Here is a 22,984-nt window from a genome sequence, read left to right on the forward strand (position 1 = left end):
CCCTATCACAATCTTAATGCACACGGACAGTCTTGATAACCCAAATTCCAATTTCAAAACAAACCCTCCTGCTATAGAGTTGCAGTTGCAGGCAGTCATTCCCTCTCGCAATCTCGCTCATACTGTACTAACGAGACGCCCACGCCCACCTGCGCGACGCGAGCCGAATCTCGACGCCGTCGCTGCATCGCCTGCGGATTCCGCAGTGGTGGTGGGATCCTTGCGAGGGAGGAGCAGGAGAACCGGAGGAGGAGATGTGGCGGCTGAGGATCGCGGAGGGCGGGGACGAGCCGTGGGTTTTGAATTTCGGCCGAAAAAAACGGATTTCGGCCGAATTTCGGCCATCTCGGCCTGGGGCGAAATCTATCCTTGGCCGAAATTGGTCAAATTTGACAAATTTTGGTCGAATTTGAGTCAATATTCAGTCAACTTTTGGTCAAATTTCGGCCGAAATTTTTGAAAATGGCCGAAATTCGGCCATCTCAGCCTCGGGCAAAAAAAATCTCAAACCGAAAATCAAAACACAGGCCGTGGCTGCGCACGACCAACGGCTACTTGGGCCGCCAGGTGTGGGAGTTCGACGCCGCCGTGGAGCCCGACCCCGAGGAGGTCGACGCCGTTGAGGCCGCGCGCCAGGGGTTCGTCGCGCGGAGGCACCAGCTCAAGCACAGCGCCGACCTCGTCATGCGAAACCAGGTAATGGTTCCCGGCTGTCCTGGTTCGTCGCCGATGCCCTGATGCGTCTCCTTGCCTTGCCTGGCTGGCGCGAGCTGCGTGTTAGTCGATCAATCCATCGATCAGTGGCAATGTGGCATCATGCGTTCGACTGGAACAAGCGGTAGTAGCATCACTTTGGCAGATTCTAGAGGAGGTCCCGTCTCCCGTGAACCAGCCCTTAACCACCATTGCTTTCAATTAGCGATGGGTGAACTGAACTTGTGATATTGTGGGATTATGGCTAGTTTATTTTAATGATCGGTACGGTGTGTGAGCCGGGATAGGCTCTCACTGGTTGCAGAGCTTCAGCCTTCATCTGTCAGATTAGCAGATGGCTGCAAAATTGTGGCATTATTCTTCTTCCGTTACTGTTGTGTGTTAAAACGTGCGCAGTGCTTCAATTCCATCTTTCAAACCATAGTTTACCATCAGTCCATCACACAGCACACGTTTGTCAAGCGTGCGATGCTTGATGACTTGATGTCAACGTGTTCTTCTTTTACTAATTTATCCTACTTCCATGTCAAATTCACTGAGCCCCTGAAAAATGGTTACAAAGTTGAGCACTGAGGGTTTTTTGCATGATACGTACTGTTACTGACCAAACACATGCATCGAAATCTTCTTTACCATGGCATATTATCTCCAATCACTTAAAATGTTTATTCTCTTGTATACTGCAGTTTGCTAAAGCAAATCCTCTTGAGCTGGACCTTCCTGCTGTCAAGCTGGAAGAGCATGAAGATGTTACTGAGGAAGTTGTATCTACTACTTTGAAAAGGGCCATCAGTCGCCTTTCTACTCTCCAGGCACATGATGGACACTGGCCGGGGGATTATGGTGGTCCAATGTTCCTTATGCCAGGCTTGGTACTTCCTTGAACATAACAGTAAAATGTCAAACTTGCTTGCTTTATTTGGAGAGATTTTTTACGGTGCATCATACTACCTATGAAACCGAGTAGTATTGAATCATCTCAACCGTTGATTAGCGGGGTAGTTTTGTCTTTTTTTTTCTTAATTAGTAAAATTCCACGCGGTGTCGGTGACCATCCTCCTGAGGCCTAGTCGTTGCCATCGCCGGTCATCAACGCGCATGTCCAACAATCGATCAGAAGAGCTAGCCTCCATGCCATTAAGTTGGAGATCCAAGTCGCCGGCCGGGCATCGAATCAACCAGCAGGCCGCGGAGCCGCCGCTGTAGCGTCCTGAGTAGTGGCGCCGTCGTCGCATTTGTGCCTGCTTCGCTTGCGTGCAGCGGCCGCAGGCGCCGCTTAATCACCGAAAAAACAATCAGCTAATCATCGACATACTAGTGCCTGCTTCGCTTGCGTGCAGCGGCCGCAGCCGCCTCTTGATTGCGGGAAAACAATCAGCTAATCATCGACGTACTAGTGCCTCATGACACTGATCAATCAACTTTTGTGCATGGTTATTTCCTTGGCAAAAATACCGTCCGGCAAGGATCCGCCGGAAAGTATTGAGACGGACCCCCGAGAAGAAAACACACGGATTTCTCAATGCGTGTAGAGTTTTGGTATTTACTTTGTAAGTCTTCCAATTTTACCCCTTAAACAAAATATACTACTCATTCTTTCTAGTAGTATCAGTGGATCTAGTCCATTAAATGACTTGAAATGGACGGCTCATATTATTTTGATGTACCGTAAAAGGTCTTTATTTGGATACACATTGCTCAACCGCATTCTGTGTCTAATCTTGTCATATGCTTTATAGGAAATTGTCTTACTTGTCTCGTATTTGTGTGTAAGCACGAATATGGATTCTTTCTAAAATGGAAACTGTGACAGGAATATCATCTTTGGATTATGTGGAAACATATTTTCCACGTTTCTTGTCCTAAATGAAAGCTACTCATTGTCTTTTCCCCTTCAGATTATAACCTTGTATGTGACTGGAGCACTGAACACTGTCTTATCATCAGAACATCAGATTGAGATCCGCCGGTATCTCTATAATCATCAGGCAAGGTTTCAGTTCTAAATTTTGTCACCCATAATTTGGGTAAAAATTACACTTTTTTTTTTACTGGAAGCATAGAACGGAGATGGAGGCTGGGGTTTGCACATTGAGGGACCAAGCACCATGTTTGGTTCAGCCTTGACCTATGTCAGTTTGAGATTGCTTGGAGAGCGAACAGATAGTGGATATGGAGCTATGGAGAAAGGTCGAAATTGGATTCTAGACCATGGAGGAGCAACGTTTGTAACATCATGGGGAAAATTTCGGCTCTCGGTAGGGAATTAACATTTCTTTGTTTGTTTCTTAGTCGATTCCTTCTTTGGTGGGATTGAATTAATCTAACTCCCCAACTATTTAAGGTACTTGGTGTATTTGATTGGTCTGGTAACAACCCAGTGCCACCAGAAGCATGGTTGCTACCATATTGCCTGCCATTTCATCCAGGTTCTGGTTTCTTTCTTTAATCATCCATAACTTTACACAATGTTATACTTCCTCCGTCCCAAAATAAGTGTCTCAGATTTGTCTAGATATGGATGTATCTAGACTTAGTTTTTCTATATACATCCATATCTAAACATATTTACGACACTCATTTTGGGACAGAAGGAGTGTATGCTAGCACTCAGATGACAAACATTGCCAAGTGTGTACTCTTTTACAAGTGTCCAGGGCATAAAATATTTGAGATACAAGTTTGCCCTGGCCGCTGACTTTAATGAAACAATGACATAGTTTATATGCTATGGGTTCATATAGAATTTGCATTAAATATTAAACAATAGATAGCAAACAAGCTCAGAGTAGTGGTTGTGATGCTTTAGACCTCCAGGCCCTGGGTTGGCCTCCCCATAAGAGCGAATTTCAGGTCTCCTTAAAAAGGTCACTTGCTGGCTCCCCTGGTTGGCATGAGTCGAACCGACCTGTGTGGTGGGAGGGCCCTCATGTATGGGGCTAGGCCTCAAACCACATGGGGCGGACTCCCCATTTGGGTGTGGGCAGCTTTGATGAGCTTTCTAGGTCGGGCTCCGTTTGAGCTTTTCTTATTGAGAATACCGTGGGGGAAGTCTTTCCCCTACTGGCCCAGTTTTTTTTATTAAACAATAGATATTTCGACCCTCTGTCTTACAGGTGTGAGCATCGGCGCATGATTTTGTCCTATGTTAACTTACCACATAGAGTTCGATTGTATCTTTAGTACCATGACTTGTTTGTATGTTCTAATTGCCATTAATCTCACACAATAAAATTCTTCATCCATATATCAATTTTACTTCATTTAATGGCCAACAATCAACTTTAATTACTGCATATTAATCTGCATTCTTTTCTAGGTTGCTATGTTGTTCCTTGCTGATAGCTATTACGCTTTACAACACCTTGCAGGGCGAATGTGGTGTCACTGTCGAATGGTGTATTTGCCAATGTGTTACATTTATGGAAAGAGATTTGTCGGACAAGTTACGCCACTTGTTTTGGAATTGAGAAAGGAACTTTACAAAGGCCCCTATAATGAGATTGATTGGGACAAGACTCGCAATCAATGTGCTAAGGTTCATTAACTTTTATGCTTAATCTTACCTATTGGTATTAGTATATGGGATAAACTGTGGCACAAGTTCGTTGCATGATGTGCCACAGAGCACAGATTTTTTTCCATTAGTTTTCAAGTTGATCTTGGCCAAGGTGGTCGTCGCTTCTAGTTCTTGAGAAGTCCCACTGCCAAAAATAGTATGCTGAGTTGCTGAAATAGCCTCATTTTAACCGTGTCTGTGTTAAAAACACAGTTTCAGAAGTACATCTAGGGATGGATTGTTTACTTATTTATTATCTGTGGTCAATTATAGCTTTGACTCATACTCAGAAGATATAAACTGCCAAGAATCTTGGAGAGGTTTCCTAGCATGCATGTATTCCCATGCTTAGAAGTCTCCGTGGGCACAGCTTGGTGCAGGAAATATTAGTTCAGTCAAAATGTAAGTAGATTGATGAGGTCGAGTGATCCAGATCTGTAATGCCAAATACCATCATGGGACATCTTTGACACAAATTTGTGTCAAAGTCCTTCTGTTCACATGAGCTTCTAATTAACAGGTGATAGATGCTATTTGAAAAGTTGTCAGTCTTGAAGCTTATATAAGCTTTCATACAATAATATTTATCTCGCTTTGTTTGTGAGATGTCCATTTAGTTCTGTCTGGAGTTCTTATATGACTGCACTGCAGGAAGACTTGTACTATCCGCATCCATTCGTTCAAGATATCTTATGGGCCACTCTCCATAAATTTGTTGAACCACTTATGATGCATTGGCCTGCGAGCAAACTGAGGGAGAAAGCTTTGGAAACTGCCATGAAGCACATTCACTATGAAGATGAGAACACTCGATACATTTGCATTGGTCCTGTAAACAAGGTTCGTTGGGGAGTGACACGTTCAATCTTGACAAAAGGAAAGGAGTCATTTTCTTTTCTCTGTTCCTTGCTTCTGATATAAAAAACTTTGTTACACAACAAGGCCATTCTCTTGCAACTTCAATATACATTTATTTATGTCTCATGTTTGCGGTGCTTTGTAGCATGCAGTTTTCACTGCCCTTCTTTTTTCCACCTTACTTGCTCTGTGGACTAAAAATATTTCCGCTATAGCTTTCGGTTAAATTAAAGTTGCAACAGAATGTTTCATGAATTGTTAATTTTGCCATCACTGCTTGTACCATAATTACATATTGTCAGCTCTAGCGTCCAATTGGTAAAAGAATCATTTTGCTGTGCCATGAGGACTGCTGAATAGTGCTGAACATGCGAACTATTGCCCTTTATTTAGTTTCATTTTTCTCCAATAATCTCGAAATGTTATCTGTTTTTCATCTTGATATCTTGAGTTCCTCGGTCATGTTGAACTACATTGTGTTTCTGGCTTTCTGCTTGTCACTTTTTGTGGAGTTACTTCTTCTCCACTTCATGTTGCTTTACTGGAGAAAGGATCTGTATATTTGTGGAGTTATTCTCTTTAGTTCAAGAAAATGAACTAACTTTTTCAAAATGATGATGTCATTGGAAAAGTTAGTTCATTTTGTTGAACTAAAAAGAGTAAAGGGTACCCTCATCCTGACCCGCTTCCATCTCTAGCTGATTTGATTTCATGTTTGTAGGTTGCAAACTGGTATAGAATTGTAGATCTATCTTACTATATTTATGCAATATTTGTTAATTGGTTCTTTAAACATGATTGAACTTATAGCTGAAAGAAATTCTTTGCAGGTAATGAATATGCTTGCGTGCTGGATTGAAGATCAGAACTCAGAGGCATTCAAACTCCATATTCCACGAGTCTATGATTACTTGTGGATTGCTGAAGATGGCATGAAGATGCAGGTATCTACTATTTCTTCTATGGGCCATTTCTTTTCACATCTTTTTCTTACCATTCTATGGATTTTCCAGTAACAAACTTATTAATGTATATACTTGAGTGATCATTTATGGAACTGACAAACTGTTTCCCTGTGCTCGGTTACCCCTTACTTTTGCTTTATTTATTCAGTCTTCCGAATGATAACCGAGCAGCAGGTTGGTTTGTTAGTATCTCCAGTGAAGGGGACGGCCAACTGGGCTTGGTTCCAGGCCTCACCATTTTGGGATGCCTCCCTGAGAAACTTGTTTTTTCGATCCCTACCTTGAAAAACTTAACGTTGTCGAGAAAAATAATTATTTAAAATATTTTGCATATCATAAGTTTTGAGAAGTTTGCAGAACTAACATACCTTTTGCTTTGGTAACAAGAGACTTAACGTCTGTCCGTGTAGGGTTATAATGGCAGCCAACTTTGGGACACAGCTTTCACTGTTCAAGCCATTGTAGCTACCAATCTTATTGAAGAGTTTGGGCCCACCCTTAAACTAGCACATGAATACATTAAGAATTCACAGGTACATGCTCCTTTTTTTATCAACTATAGGTGAATATTTGGCCAATTTCCGTACTTATAAATGGCAATTTTTGTATGGAAGGTTCTTGATGACTCTCCTGGAGAGCAGAAAGACTGGTACCGGCACATATCTAAAGGTGCATGGTCATACTCTACGGCTGATCAGTTGGCCTATATCGGACTGCACTGCAGAAGGACTAAAGGTGAATTTTGTCCAAACATTACTTATAAGGGTTATTCTAACTCAATATTTCGCTCCCGTTTGGTAGTGAATCGGTTTCTCAAGGAAACATTTTCTAGTTTTTGAAAAACTAAGAAACCCTTTTTCTGGTCTTTGGTTAGAAATTAAGAAATGTTCCTAATTCTATCTTAAGAAATTGTTTTTGATTGGTGTGATTTCTTGGTTTCTCTCTAGAAACTGGAACCATAATGTGACATCTTGGCTTAATAGGAATGATAGGCTACTCATATCAACAAGGTGCACCTTCTTTTCCGGAAGCCCATCTCCAAAGAACTTCAAAGTTAAGCATGTTTGGCTTGGAGCAATTTGAGGATGGGTGACCGACTGGAAAGTTGATCCCAGGTGCGCACGAGGGAGGACAAAGTGCGCAGAAAAAATTAGTGTTGGTCTGTGGGGTCAGTCTAGATTCCACCAGGCCTAATGGTCAAGGACCGGTGGCTATGGCCGGAGCGTTACACATAAACCTCGCAAACATGCCTGAGAGGAAAACCAAAACTGTATACAAGCAAAATAAAAAAATAACTTCAAACGAAAGCTATACCGAAATAGGGGAGGAGGAAAAGGTATAGAAGAGAATCGAGCGAAGACAACAAAAAACAGGTTTCAGACTTTGTTTGATTCTATTAGTTTGCATGAGGAGATAATCACCTAATCCTCTTTTCCATGCCTGAAAATTAGGTTATCTATTTCCAAAAATACATATTTCTTTGCTTCCACATTTTCCATGCTGCAATATGAAGACTTCCATGAAGAACGAGAGCTGCTTGTCCCTTATAGCTGTTTGCATCATGCTAAAAGAGTTAATCCTGAAGTCACTCAAGAAAATCCTGAAGTAGTTTTAATACTTTTGCTGTTTTTTCCGATAAAGGTAATATATTAATATCAAGTAGATACTAATTATACCCAGCCTTTGCAATAATGTAATGTCAAGAGCTGAGTCTAGACATTAAGGATGCACACAGCCAAAAAAACAAAAAAGAAAGAAAAAAGGCCATGTCGAGATAGAAAACACCTTGTAGCAGGAACATCCACCACCAATGGCAACATGTGGACTTCGAAAAGGTTCTCCAAAGATGATGCCTCCGGGAAGAGAACAGTGCACTAGCGCCGTCGTCGCCCAATCTTGAGTTTTCACCCCGGAGAAAGACAGCGCAATCTCAGAACCAAACCAGGACAATTCTCCCCCTAAACCTTGTGTGACAACTTTGAGTTGATTTGGACCATTCCAATTCCTACACGAAGCTCCTGGAATGGAACTCGCCCTAGTTCCTTTTGTAGGATGTCTATGACCTGGTCCTTGGTGCCGAAAAATTCAACATTGATGCTTGTACAATACCTTCTTGAGGCATAGAACTTGCCTTCTTCTTCGGCGACGACGAATCTGGGAGCCTAAATCACATATACCACATCCTTGAGCATGCCGTTGAGGAACGCTGGCTTAAGTTCATGTGATGGATGGACCACCCCTCCTAGGCAGCCAGGCGAGCAGCAGTCGCACGCATCTCGTTCGAGATGCGTGCCGGGCGCGAGCACTTAGTCAAAGTCAATGCCAGACTGCTGCAGGTATCCCTTGGCGACGTGGCATGCTTTTTGCTTGATCACCGCGCCCACCTCTTTCTTCTTCAGCTTGAAGACCCAGTTCAGCCCAATCAGCCGATTGGTCAACGAGCTCCCAAGTGCGATTCTTCTCGATTGAGTTTATCTCCTCACTCGATGCCAACCAAGCATCATCGTAGGATTCCTTCGCGTAAGAGATTAGCTCGCCAGCACATGCCAAGTGAAGTTTGCTGTCGTCCAACATTCGCGGTGCATGGCCTGTACGAGTTGCATCTCCTAGAATGTTGTTGACGATAGCGGACTAGCGTGTTGGCGCGGTGCGCGTCGAGATAGTCTTCATCATTCAGCGGTGCCTACACAAACTCTGGTGCTGCTGTAGGTGAAGGGGCGTTGAGAGGTATCAAAGGTTGGGGCGTAGGGGATGCTACCGTACCGATAGGAGGTGGAGATCCCCGCAGGTACCTCTTCGTTCACTGCCTATGTGATGATGAATTCGCAGGTTGGAGCAGCAATTGCCGGCTTCTGCCGCCCAATCCCAGTTGGCGCCTTCGTCGAAGATGGCGTCACGGGTCAAATGCACACGCACGCATGGTAACCCTTGATGTTGTCGTCATAGACGATGAAGACCATGGCAGTGATGTGGTCATTGAGGTTCTGTAGGTTAGGGCGCACGTCATTCAAGTACACCACACCTGAAGGAGCAAACATAGTGAGTCGCCGGCTTGCGGCCATGCCAAGCCTCAAAGGGTGTCTTCCCGGTAGGACTCTTTGTGGGTGCACGGTTGAGAAGGTACACCACCGCGTTTACTTCCTCCCCCCATAACTCAGCTGGAAGACAATACTGCTTGAGCATGAAGTGGCGACCACGTATGGTTTCGGAGCTTTACAATCCCATTTTTTAGGGTGAGTATAGCACGGAGAAGTGCCGCTGGACTCCACTCTCTTCGCAGTAGCGTGCGAACTCTGCCGAGGTGAATTTGTCATCATTGTCTGTGCGGAAGACGTGCAACTATTGCCTAGACCTGTTTTCTACGGCCGCCTTGATCTACATGGTGGTAGCTAATGTGTCGCTCTTTGTGGCTAGGAGAATCACCCACAGGAAGCTAGTGGTATTGTTAACCAACAATAGAAAGAAGCGCTGCCCTCCTGGTGTCACCGGCATGATAGTGCTGCAAATGTCATTGTGGACAAGGTCGACGTGATCATTGGCACGGAAGTTCGCTTGTTTGGGGAAGGACGAACAGCAACGATGCTTAATAGTGATGCAAACGTCATATAACTATCCAACGTGCTCTAGCTCTAGCAAGCCATAGACTGTGTCCTGGCGCGCCCTGTGGCGCAGCGCCTCGAAGTTCAGGCGGCCGAAGTGGTCATGCCAAAGCCATGCATCGCCATTGTGGTGAGCAGGTAGATTAAACGAGCCAAGCGGAGGTGCATCATGTACAGGCGATTGACGCCTCGACTGATCGAGCCATGAGGCAGCGCTGTTGATCCTAGATGAAAAGCAGCCCATCCTCGATTAGCACCTTGGAGCTGCTCTCGTCCAGTTGCTCGACGGAGATGATAGAGTTCTTCAAGCACGGGATGTAGTACACCCCGGTGAGCGCCTTGTGTTCTCCCTGCATCGCCCCGCACCCTTAGATGCTGACAATTGATCCATCTCTAAACCAGACGGACCCGTGATAAGTCAAGCTCAGAGAAGATGTCTGCTCGGCCCATCATGTGGTTTGTCGCACCGATGTTGAGGTACCAACCCTCCAGGCGTTGGGCATCATCGGTGGTCCAAGGAACACCCGAGCATCGGTCGTCGAGGTGAACTTGGCTTTGCGAAGGCTTTGGCGTGATGGAGAGCGCACAATCTTGTGCCATGATCAGCGTAGGGCGTGATGGAGAGCATACAATCCTATGCCATGAGCAGAGTAGGCACTGTGGACGTCGTCTTTCTCCTTGGCCAGATTGACCTACTCACGCTTGGGCTGGCGGCAGTCCTTGGCCCAGTTGCTATAGTGGCCACAATTTAGGCACCATCCTTCAAATTGTTGCCTCCACCGCCTCCCTTGTTCCTTGGTTGATAGCCATAGCCACCGCTCTTGGTGGCCTTAGGACCTCCTTCCTTGTCCTGATGCTCCTTGCAGCGTGCAAGCCACTGCTCCTTTGCGAGCCGCAACATGCCATGCCTCAGTGCAGACCGATCCTTTGTCACCTTTAGTCCTCCAACCACCTCTTCGATGGACTGCGTCGAGAGGTTGAGAAGAGTCTCGATAGCTATAGCAATCTGCGTGTATTTGGAAGGAACAACATGCAGAAATTTCCCTACTACTTTTGACTCGATCGTTTCTCCGAGCGTGCCAATAGGCGATAGGGTGATGAGATGAGAGTGAGAGGCGCGACTGAGAGGCGCAGCGCGAAGTCATCGATGGTTTCTTGTCGCAGAACAAGATCAACTTGAACTCCTTCAGCTGCTGCGCCTCGGCCTTCTGGACATAATCGCCACTGACGCCCATCACCTTTATCGTTGTTGATGTATAATGTGCTGCCTAGTCTCTTCCATTAGATCGGTCTTTTGGTTGCATTGGCTAGAGCATGCATTTCTACATGGTATCGGAGCCAAGAGGTCTTGAGTTCAAGACCCGGCTGGCGCAATTAAATTGCAGCCCATTTTCGGTCCACGTTTAGGCCTGAGGGAGCCACACGTGAGGGGGAGTGTTGACGTATAATGTGCTGCCTAGTCTCTTCCATCAGATCGGTCGCCTTGATAGCAAGCTTTGGCATCATGTCCACAGGTACAGCATGGAGGATGGCCTCCAGTGCCATGCGAGTCTTCTTGGAAGTCTGCATTGCCGAGCTCCACCACGTCCCATAGGCCACGAGCCTTTAGCATGACTTTCATGAGCAGGCTCATGTCGCCATAGTTCATCCGCGTGAGCGCCGGGTACTTGGCCAACCCACCAACCTACTTGATCACCCGCTTGACTCGCACCTCACAGCCATCGACGTCTCGGTGCAAACCACGGAGCGGATGCGGTGATATGGAGCGACGCGGTTGCGCCTTAGAGACTCATGGACGGACCTCTTAGTGGAACAAGCATGTCTCCAGGAGCATTGGCACATGCTCTGAATACCAAATGTTAGAAAAACACACAGGCTGACGCTCTGCACAAACGGTGGATATTGGGGCTGCTTGAGCTAGAGCTTGCTGGTGTTCTACTCCTCTATTTATAGGAAAGGATTACAAGGCAGAAGCGCTAGTGGCTTGTTTGCTAAGCTAAAGACTTGATTTAGACTTGGGACTTGCATCCTAAGGAAACTTTTTACATCACAAGGGGAAGCTATTAGGAAGCTTACACAAGGTTTATGCTAACATAGCTCTCTCAGGTTGAAGTGTGTTCTTTGGCATTCATGTGCTGGTATGCTTGAATATAGGCCTAAGCACACCATAATGATTATTTGCTTATATATTTTCATTGTTGCCTTTTCTTTTACCTGCAGGCCTCATTATTGTTAGCGAAGATTTCTCCACAAGTTGTAGGAGATCCTCTGGAAGATAATAGGCTTTATGATGCTCTCAATTGTTTGATGTCTTATATGGTAGGCATCTTTTTTTTCTTCGAAAAGGGGGATCTCCCCGGCCTCTGCATCAGAATGATGCATACGGCCATCTTATTACCGAAATAAAAGGTTCCAACAAGGTTCCAAAGTCTCCGACTGAAAAGTAGTGAAAAGACAGCTCACACAGAGCTAAAGAGGCTGGACACACAGACTAGCCAAGATAAGACGCCACAACCGGCTGGCTAAAGATAGAAAGGTAAACTAATTGCCTATCCTATTACATGACCGTCATCCAAACCGGTTGAAGATATCCCGAGCTACCATCTCCCAGCGGATAGATCCAGTAACCAAATGCTCCCTGGCCTCCATCGGAGTGAGTAGCGACCATGAACGGATCACGGCCGTGGCTCGGAAAATAACCTGCAAAAAGTGAATACGTGATGTTCTGTTAAAAACCAAATCATTCCTGCAAGTCCAGATAGTCCACAACAAAGCGCAAACTCCAACACGAATATGTCTCGCTAATTCAGGCTCAATTCCAGTGAGTCATGTCCCAAATAACGTAGTGACAGAATTCGGTGGAGTAATATTAAAAGCAATGTGAACCGTCCGCCAAAGTACTCTGGCTAACGGGCAATCAAAAAAGAGATGTTTGATCGTCTAGTCCCGATCACAGAAGCTACACCTCGTAGGTCCTGTCCAATTACGCTTAATCAAGTTATCCTTGGTTAAAATAACCTGTTTATGGACAAACCACATAAACACTTTTATTTTCAAAGGAACTTTGACAGCCCAAACATGCTTGGAGGTAGGAATGGAGCTTGAATTAATTACATCAATATACATTGATTTAACTATGAATACTCCAGACCTAGTCAGTTTCCAGCATAATTCATCGGGTTGTTGAGAAAGCTGGACATCCATTAGTCTCCGAACTAGACGAAGCCAATCTTCCCAACGATTGCCCATTAACGACCGTCTGAATTGAATATTAAGGGGGATGGATTGAAACACCGTAGCAACGAACACCTCACGTCGTTGAACAATGCGATATAAAGACGGATATTGAATGGCCAAAGGTGTCTCGCCGAGCCAAGTATCCTCCCAGAAGCGCGTACTAGCGCCGTTGCCAATAACAACCTTTGTCCTATTAAACAGAGATTGTTTGACTTTCATCAGGCCTTTCCAGAAAGGCGAGTCAGTTGGCCTGACTGTGACCTGGGACAAGGACTTTGTCTGTAGGTACTTGCTGCGAAGGATTTGGGCCCACATGGCATCAGTCTCAAAAGAAAGCTTCCACAGCCACTTGCTAAGAAGGCATATGTTCTTAACTTCAAGATTCTCAATACCAAGACCCCCTTGGTCTTTCGGCCGACAGATGATATCCCATTTTGCAAGTCTGTATTTTCTTTTGAGATCATCACCTTGCCAAAAGAAACGCGATCGATAAAAGTCCAGTCTTTTCCTAACACCAACTGGGACTTGAAAGAACGATAAGAGAAACATAGGCATACTCGTGAGCACCGAATTAATCAGAATTAATCGGCCTCCATATGACATGAGCTTGCCCTTCCAGCAACTCAGTTTCTTCTCAAACCGGTCTTCGATGCATTTCCATTCTCTATTGGTCAGCTTTCTATGGTGGATTGGAATACCTAGGTACGAGAAAGGTAAATCCCCCAAGTCGCACCCAAACAATTGCCGATAAGCCTCCTGTTCGTCTTTGGCTCTACCAAAGCAGAACAGCTCGCTCTTATGAAAGTTAATCTTTAACCCGGTCAATTGTTCGAAAAGGCATAGCACCAGCTTCATATTTCTCGCCTTGGCTAGGTCATGCTCCATAAAGATGATTGTATCATCAGCGTACTGAAGGATGGATACACCTCCATCAACCAGATGAGGTACCAAGCCACCCACTTGACCATTCTCCTTAGCCCTTCCTATCAAGATGGCTAACATATCAACCACAATGTTAAACAAGATAGGGGACATCGGGTCTCCTTGTCTTAGGCCTTTATGTGTCTGGAAATAATGACCAATATCGTCATTCACTTTAATTCCCACACTACCTTTTTGCGTAAATGATTCAACCTGGCGTCGCCAGACTTCATCAAAACCTTTCATACGCAATGCCTGTTGGAGAAATGGCCATTTAACCTTATCGTACGCTTTCTCGAAATCCACCTTAAAAATGACACCATCTAACTTCTTAGAATGGATTTCATGGAGCGTTTCATGAAGGACAACCACCCCTTCAAGGATGTTTCTGTCCGGCATGAAAGCAGTTTGGGAGTGCTGCACCACAGAATGCGCAATCTGTGTGAGCCTATTAGTCCCGACCTTGGTGAATATTTTAAAACTAACATTGAGAAGGCAGATCGGCCTGAACTGCTCAATTCTCACAACATCCGTCTTCTTAGGAAGCAGTGTGATAGTTCCAAAATTCAAGTGAAATAATTGAAGCTGTCCAGAGAACAGATCATGAAACATAGGTAGCAAATCCCCCTTAATAATATGCCAGCACTTCTTGTAGAACTCCACCGGAAATCCATCCGGCCCGGGAGCCTTATTATTTTTCAACTGTGCTATAGCATCAAACACCTCCTTCTCCGAAAACGGGGCAACCAGAATATCATTTTCAGCAGCCGAAAGTTGAGGCACATCCTCAGTTCTGGACTCATCGAGAGATACACAATTATCCTCCGGAGGTCCAAATAACTGCCTATAATACTCGGTTATATATGTTTTTAGGTTATCCTGTCCTACAATAGTGCCCTCATCTTGTTCAAGTTGGAATATTCTCTTCTTTCTGTGCTTACCATTAGCAATCAGATGAAAGAATTGAGTATTCGCGTCCCCTTGGACCACTTTGCGAACCTTAGCCCGCAAAGCCCACTTCAATTCTTCTTCGCGAAGGAGTTCTTTCAACCTCTTCTCTGCTTTAGCTTTAACCTGGAGCTCAGCAGGCATCAAAATCGTGGATTCGGCCTTAACGTCCAGATTCTGTATAAGAGAGAGGAGCCTGTCCTTTTCAATCTTATATACCCCACTAAGGTGCTTAGCCCAACCCCGTAAGAAGCTTCGCAAACTCCTAATCTTATTTTGCCAACGCTCAACCGCGGTCCTACCGCCTACACCCTTCGCCCATTCACTAGCGATCAGGTCTAGGAACCCTTCGCGTTCGAACCAGGCCATCTCAAAAGAAAAGGTGTTTTTGTTTCCCACGTGGTTCGGCTCCCCTGAGTCAACGAACAGGGGTGTGTGATCGGAAAAACCCCGTGAAAGAGCTTGAAACGTCACAAGCGGGAACTTCTGCCCCACTCCACACTCGCCAGAACGCGATCAAGCTTCTCGTAAGTCGGGTTGGGCAAAGAGTTAGCCCAGGTAAACTTTCTACCAGAAAGCTCTATCTCCCTCAGATCCAAGCTTTCAATAATAGTATTGAACATGAACGACCACCTGCCGTCAAAGTTATCATTATTCTTCTCCTCTCTCCTCCTAATGATGTTGAAATCACCCCCAACTAAGATTGGAAGCTGTTCGGACCCACAAATCCGAACAAGATCCGCCAAAAAATCCGGTTTAAGCTCGGGCTGTGCGGCACCATAAACTGCCACCAACGCCCAGTTGAAACCATCAACCTTAGACCTGACTCGAAACTTAACCGTGAAGTCACCCATCACTACACTCCGGATTTCAAGCGAATCGCATCTCACACCCAGCAAGATACCACCCGATCTTCCTCGCGGAGGAAGGCAATGCCAATCAAAATCAACACCACCCGCAAGAGAGGAAAGGAACTGGGGCGCGAAGTTGTCTCTACCAGTTTCCGATAGAGCAATAAAATCTAACCGATGCTCCAGAGAAGCCTCAGCAAGAAACCTTCTTTTAGCCAAGTCTTTCAGACCTCTGCTATTCCAAAAGATTCCTTTCATCACTCATCATGAAATTTTTTAGTCGTCCGAATCCTAGCACTCCTACGAACTGCAGAAGCGGGGTAAATTTTCCGTTTCCACTTACGCTTGGGTTTACTAAGTCCTGACTCCCGATCCTCATAACCGGGCTCAGCGGAACAAACAACTGCATTCTCTATGGGCATATCATCGTCCTCAGACTCATGATTGGATGGTGCTAGATCCACACACATATTATCGAGCACTCTAACCCCTAATGCATCAATCTCATTGTCATTCATGGGTGTAACCGCTGCAAGATTACGAATAGTTTCTAAGGCACGCTCCACCTCCAAATCTAACAAATCATTCACCAAATTGGAAATCTCACTATCTGTAGCCCCGAGTGAAACTCCTAATTGGTTTGCATTATTTATAATTTCCTCATTAGAAAAATGCAATAAAGAATTCGATATGTTGACGGACATACCAGTAGAGATCGCAGCATCATGAAGCTTGGCTGCCCTCATAGCGCACCTCTGCTGCATATCATCAACCTCCGGAAGCTCCTGAATGCGGGCACTCATCCGCCTCCCCGTCGAGGCTGGGTCCGGGATCCCGCCAAAAGCAACGACCTCTTCCCTAGTAACCCCTCGCGCTGACCGCGAAGGGTCAACCAAGGAAACCGGAGGAGGCGATTGCGGGCTCCCATGCCCCTCGGACAAGTGCCCCAAGCCGAGACCCATAGCAACGGGTACGCCGGGAGGATGCTCGGACCTCCTGACCGCCGACGAGGAAGGAGGAGTCAGGGCCGCCTGCCCCATACCCCCCTCCCCCAACGCCACCAAAGGCGCGGGCGCCGCCACAGGCGAAGGAGATGCGGTCCTCCTGACCGCCAGCGAGGAAAGAGGAGTCAGGGCCGCCTGCCCCAGATCCCCCTCCCCCGACGCCACCGAAGGCGCGGGCGCCGCCGCCACACCCGAAAGAGAGAGAGCCGAGGCCGCCTGCCTCGGGCCTCCTCTCCCAGCACCTGCCGGTCCCGTCATGACCAGCGATGCCGATGGCGGAGAAGTGAAGGGGGAAGTGGGAGTCAAAGCCGATGGTAGGCATCTTTGGACTTTCTTTTTTATAGAGAGGACCCGGATTTCATTCCTTACTAGCAACGTAATGCATCTTTGGACTTTTTGTCAATTGTAGATTTGTAGCTACTGAATTAGTTTTTCCCGGCAGAATGGTAACTGTGAGATTAAAAACTTCAGTTACATACATCATGGAAATATTCACTGAGCCCTATAGATAATAGTACTGGGATAATAAAGCTTTTCATATTTTCCATAACAGCAGTTAGGTAAATGCAAATAGGTTACCTCTGTTTTTAAGTTTCTTCATGCCTTTAAGACAAGGGCTGCTAACGTAGCAAAATGTCATGGAAAATGACGGCTATGTATGTTCATCTTCTGTTGATTATTGAAATGGTCACAGAATGTCGAATATGGTAGTTGTCTCCTTGAAATGGCAGCAACACACTTATATTCGGTATGGATGAAATCAAGTTTTCGTTGCCAGCAGTTTCTGTTTGATTTCACCATTTCTTCTATTTATATATGTTTGAAATATCTGATGCATATTCATTATAAAAAAAATTGTTAACCTTCACAGAATGATAATGGCGGTTTTGCATCATATGAACTCACAAGGGCTTATACGTGGCTGGAGGTGAGCCGTGAACTCTTTTCAGGACCCTTGTTTACTTGTTTGTCATGTCTAAGCACGGCAGTGCTGTAAATCAATTTTTGATGTGCTAGCATCAAAACTGGGGAGTTACCCTTCTCTTTTGTACTTTTCGAAGTAATTGGTACCGTAGAATGCCGAAGGCCAAGTCCATCAGGTTGCTTGTAAACTTCTTAATTATTCAAGTTGAATTGAATACAAATTTCCTTGTCACTTCAGTTAGATTCTTGCAAAGTTCAAAAATAGAACTAAACAATATTCATTTAAGCTCCAACTCATTTATCTAATGTTGAATATGTTACTTCCATACTGAGACACTTCATTGAAATCATCCAGATTATTAATCCCTCTGAGACCTTTGGGGACATTGTGACTGATTACCCGTCAGATACAATATCTCTTCAATCATCAATCCTTAGTGCTAATTGTCATGTGTGAAACAAACTGAATAATGCAACACTCAATTGGCAGGTATGTTGAATGTACATCAGCAGCAATCCAAGCTTTGACATTATTCAGAAAGTTCTACCCTGGGCACCTCAGGAAAGAGGTGGACAACTGTATCAGCAAAGCTGCTAATTTCATTGAGTCTATTCAAAAAAGTGACGGTTCATGGTTAGTATTTGGGCATTAAACATGCTTTTTATAATACGGTGCATCCAGATAGTTACAGGTAAAAAAAGGTCTACTTTAGCTGATTTGGAGCTGCTCAAGGAAAGTGCCAACGGAACGTTCCAACCTTGTCGTTTGGCTTGGTTGGTTTTGCTGATTTTGCAGTCTAATTAGTTGGTCGTATCAGTTTTAAGACTTTTATATTATTTATCCTTATTCACATATTGAGTTGGTCCTCCTGTACTGTTCTGAAAAAAGAATACCACTACTAAATGCATATAATTAACATCGATGTTCTCTATTTTTCTCCAACAGGTATGGTTCTTGGGCTGTTTGTTTCACCTACGGCACTTGGTTTGGAGTGAAGGGATTAACTGCTGTTGGTAGGACATTCAAGAATAGTCCTGCAATCAGAAAGGCTTGTGAATTTCTGCTGTCAAAAGAGCTTCCTTCCGGTGGTTGGGGAGAAAGCTATCTATCATCTCAAGACCAGGTAATTTTTACAAGTTTCTTCAAAAAAGCCGCCACCTCCCCACTACCAGTATCATGGTTATATTTATGGTCTTTTTTGCTGCATTGTGTGCTACAGTCAAGGTTTCATAGTATTATCTGTATTGGGATTTGATATTCCTAATTTATGTACTGATACAGTGAAAACTAAGTTCAGGGAGGAACTCTTTATATTCTGTCCGTGCACATTCCAGAATGTTACATTATTTATCTTAAGTGTTCTCTGTCCGTTCTTCCCCGCTTTCACCTGACAGAAATGTTGATCAGCTAGTGGCCAAATCCCACTGGATACCATTGTGGCAGGGAAGATAAGTTTATTTCTTGCTTAACCAACTGGCACTGACAAACCAATCTCACTGGAAAAAGGCTAATCAATCCAGATCTTTGGAAGGGAAATAAACTAACCAACTCTCTTTTCTCCTGGTTCTTGGCCTATCTGGTACTCCCTCCGTTTCACAATACTTGCCTTCCCTTTATCAAAATATAGATGTATCTAGACATGTTTTAGTATATAGGTACATCCATTTTTGGACAAATGGAAGTCAAGTATTTTGGAACGGAGGGAGTACTACTTTGGCGCATCAGGCAAGCCAGCCGTGTGTCACTGCTTTGTCCTGGATCCTTGTGGCCCTGGTGATGCCTTTTGTATGGAATGCACAGCATGACCTCTCTCGTCTCTCCCCTTCTTTTTAAATAGCTCGTCCTCGACCTTAATTTGTGAGCACCACTGCACTAACCATCTTCTGGCTTATATTCAATCAGGTTTACACCAATCTTGAAGGAAAACGTGCTCATGCAGTGAACACTAGTTGGGCCATGCTGGCCCTAATTGATGCTGGACAGGTCTCCTTTGTTTCTATGATTTGCTTTATGGGCTCTGGCACTTTGATACAATGTGCTCGTTCATAATGTACTAAAATCTTGTTGGTACAGGCTGCAAGAGATCCATCGCCTCTACATCGAGCAGCCAAGGTTTTGATCAACTTGCAATCAGTGGATGGAGAATTTCCTCAGCAAGTAAGTTGCAGTTTTTCCAAAGAATAAAATTAGTTCATTCTTCCATACAATATTCTCCTTTTAAGTTCCTAAAAAAAATCTCTTTTTAACGTTTACCCTTAAAACGAAATCAAAATATATGTATGAATATTCAGGCATACACTATATATTCCTGAGAAAGAAAAAAATCAGTCTTAGACTCTTAGTACTGATTGATGGATTGTAATCTACTCCCTCCGTCCCACAATATAAGAGCGTTTTTTGCACTGCGTTTTTGTAAAAAACGCAGTGCAAAAAACGCTCTTATATTGTGGGACGGAGGGAGTACTTTTTTCTGGATCTCTTTCTCGGTTGCACGTCCCACCCTGTTGTCAGTTTGTCACTGCCCAGTGCCCCTAGGTATTTCTCTTATGCACGCCTCGGCAGCGTATCCATGTTGCCCACCACTGCTTCTTAGAGGCCACGGATCTGAGGTCGTGGGGGACCTGCGAGGTGAAATCCTAGAATTAACTGTGTGGAATCATCCACCACAGAGCTACCTCACTAAATGTAGCCTAGTGAGCTCCATTTCACTGTGTTGGGCCCTTGCATGTGCATGAGTGCATCTCATGCGTGTGGCCTCCTTGTGGGCGCTGGAGCTCCGATGAGATCTATCCACACCTAGTCTTGTGAAGCCAAGGTTGGTACATTGATGGCATCAACATGGGCACCGGGGTACATCGCCTGGCCAGCCATGGTGTGGCCGACGGGGGCGGCATCCGCGGATGGTGTAACCTTCTTGAAGGCTTCATTGCGGCGTTCACCCTCCCTCCGTCTTGCTCCGGGTGAAAACTTGATCTACGGGTCGGGCGGTGGCCGCCATCTAAGGTCATTACCTTCTTGGAGGCGCCGCCTTGGAGACCTGGCTTCGTCGTGGGGTACCCGACACTGTGTATCTTACCTTGGGTGTGTGTTGTGTGTGGTGGTGGTGTGTGTTTGTATCAGTTTCGAAGTTGTTATGCGGTGATGGCTTTATCTATAAAGCGGGGGAAACCCTTTTTCGATAAAAAATTTCTTTCAACTGGTTTTGGATGAAGCGCTCCTTTAAAACCAAGTTCTTAGATGAAGCACTCCTTTTAAACCAAGTTCGAGTTACATCAATACTAACTTGTAATTCATGATTATCTACCATGCACTTTAGTTAATAATCAAGTTCTAGATGTTGAATAACTTTTTGTGTGCATTACACAGGAGATAATAGGAGTGTTCAACAAAAACTGCACCATCAGTAACTCCCAGTACAGGAATATCTTTCCAATTTGGGCTCTGGGAGAGTACCGGTGCCGAGTCTTGGCCCCTGGCAATTACTCCCTCCGTTCCTAAATATAAGTCTTTCTAGAGATTTCAACAAGTGACTACATACGGAGTAAAATGAGTGAATCTACATTCTAAAATATGTCTACATACATCCGTATGTGGTAGTCCATTTGAAATATCTAAAAAGACTTATATTTAGGAACGGAGGGAGTAGTACTGGAGCACCAACTGGACAGCACCGCAAGGATTTGGCTGCACCCCAGTTGGGTACGCTTGAAGAGGAGGCTTGGATAAATATTGTGAATCTACTTGTAGCTCTTTGTTCAGGTGCTGGTCTCGTAGTTTCTAATAATGTACTCCCTCCGTTCTGATTTACTCGTCGTGGGTTTAGTGAGTAAATCAGAACGGAGGGAGTATCTAGATTAATGACAATTAATTCAGTTTTAAGCTGTCTTGCATGACATCTTGTTTCGCACATGAGCAATACTAGCAAACATGTCCATGTGTTGCAACAAAGATAAATAATGCTCAAGATCCTCCACAGATGCACACCCTTTATTTTAATATGATGAGCAATGGATCAGCTGTGGGTAGGTTCTTTTCGGGTGCGAGTTTGAAATATGAGATATTGTTCTGAGTCAACTTATAGTTCCGCTTATTAGTTCATACTAAGATTTCAAAGTAAAATAGAAAAACATAATTATAACAATTTTAGACTTGAATGCAAGAGTTTTTTTTAATAAAAGAAATATAAATAACACTATCAATAAATTTAAAGTAACAACAACGTCAAGCGGATTAACCTGAATTAACAGTGGCATCAAGACACCTCTATTTGTTTGTGTTAGGTAAGATTAATTAGGATTGTTATCTTGTCGAGACCTTCTCCCCTTCCAATGGCCGCATGATGTAAATACCCTCGCGAACTATTCCTACAACTGCACATTAGCGGCCTTTTGTTCCCACACTCAAGGTGTTTAATTAGAACATCATCCACATGCATTGTGTTCCTTTAATTATGTCATTTACTTAATTCATCCTTAATTTTCATTAGCCAACACAACCACCATATATGGAATGGCATTCCTTTAATTATGCCATCTAATTACTCCACCTTTATTTTATGGAAAACATTTGTTTTCAATCGAATGAAGTGTAAACCGCTCACTTTGTGCGCCACGAGTCCCGATAGAGTGTTAGAACCGGCTTTTCGGGATTATTAATTTTCCAGAAAATGGCCCTTGTGCTCACCAGCCCCAGGATTACTGTTAGCTGATGAGGCACCAACTTGATACAGAAATTTCAAGCAAAGAACAACATGTGTAGTACAAGACCAAAGTGGCCTATGAGTACAACAATTGGTTTCTAGTGGTTGAAGGCGGAAGCGGTTTGTGGTTCATCTGCGTCTATGGGACTCCATTTCCCACAAGAACAGCTGACCAGGATAACTCCTATCTTCGCGAGGCTGCTATCATCATTGCGTAGGTTCCGGGGTTGTCATCGCAATGCTCTCTCCATGCGAGAAATCTGACCAAGACAATAGCCAGGGACAAGCCAGTGAGTACTTTTGAATGTACTCGCAAACATTATGAACACGGGTATAATATAATAGTGGATAATCATGCTCCGAAAGATTCTACGATCATAACGTCAGTCACGAAATAAACAAAAAAAAAATTATGATGCACGCATGCAGGTTGTTCATGTAAGATGCATTACGGGAGTAAAAATAGAATGCACCGATCGAGTGTGTGAAGCCACGCCTCAAAAGGAGAATAAAATAAATCCTGCCTCAGTCGGGCGTCTGAGCGACACCACATAAAGGGCTTATAAATAAAAGAAAAAACAAGCATGCCACAGTCGGGCGTCTATGCGACACCACATAAAGGGCTTATAGATGATAGAAATAACAAGCATGCCACAGTCGGGCGTCTATGCGACACCACATAAAGGGCTTATAAGGAATAAATA

At 44.5% G+C, this 22,984-nt stretch overlaps 1 pseudogene; it reads left to right on the top strand.

Annotated features, from left to right (window-relative positions):
• The first annotated feature begins 254 nt into the window (after window positions 1-254).
• Window positions 255-22,970, top strand: LOC109747662 (cycloartenol synthase-like; annotated as a pseudogene).
• The last annotated feature ends 14 nt before the right edge of the window (window positions 22,971-22,984 follow it).

Source organism: Aegilops tauschii, chromosome 2 (assembly GCF_002575655.3).
Source record: "Aegilops tauschii subsp. strangulata cultivar AL8/78 chromosome 2, Aet v6.0, whole genome shotgun sequence".
NCBI classification, from domain to species: domain Eukaryota; kingdom Viridiplantae; phylum Streptophyta; class Magnoliopsida; order Poales; family Poaceae; genus Aegilops; species Aegilops tauschii.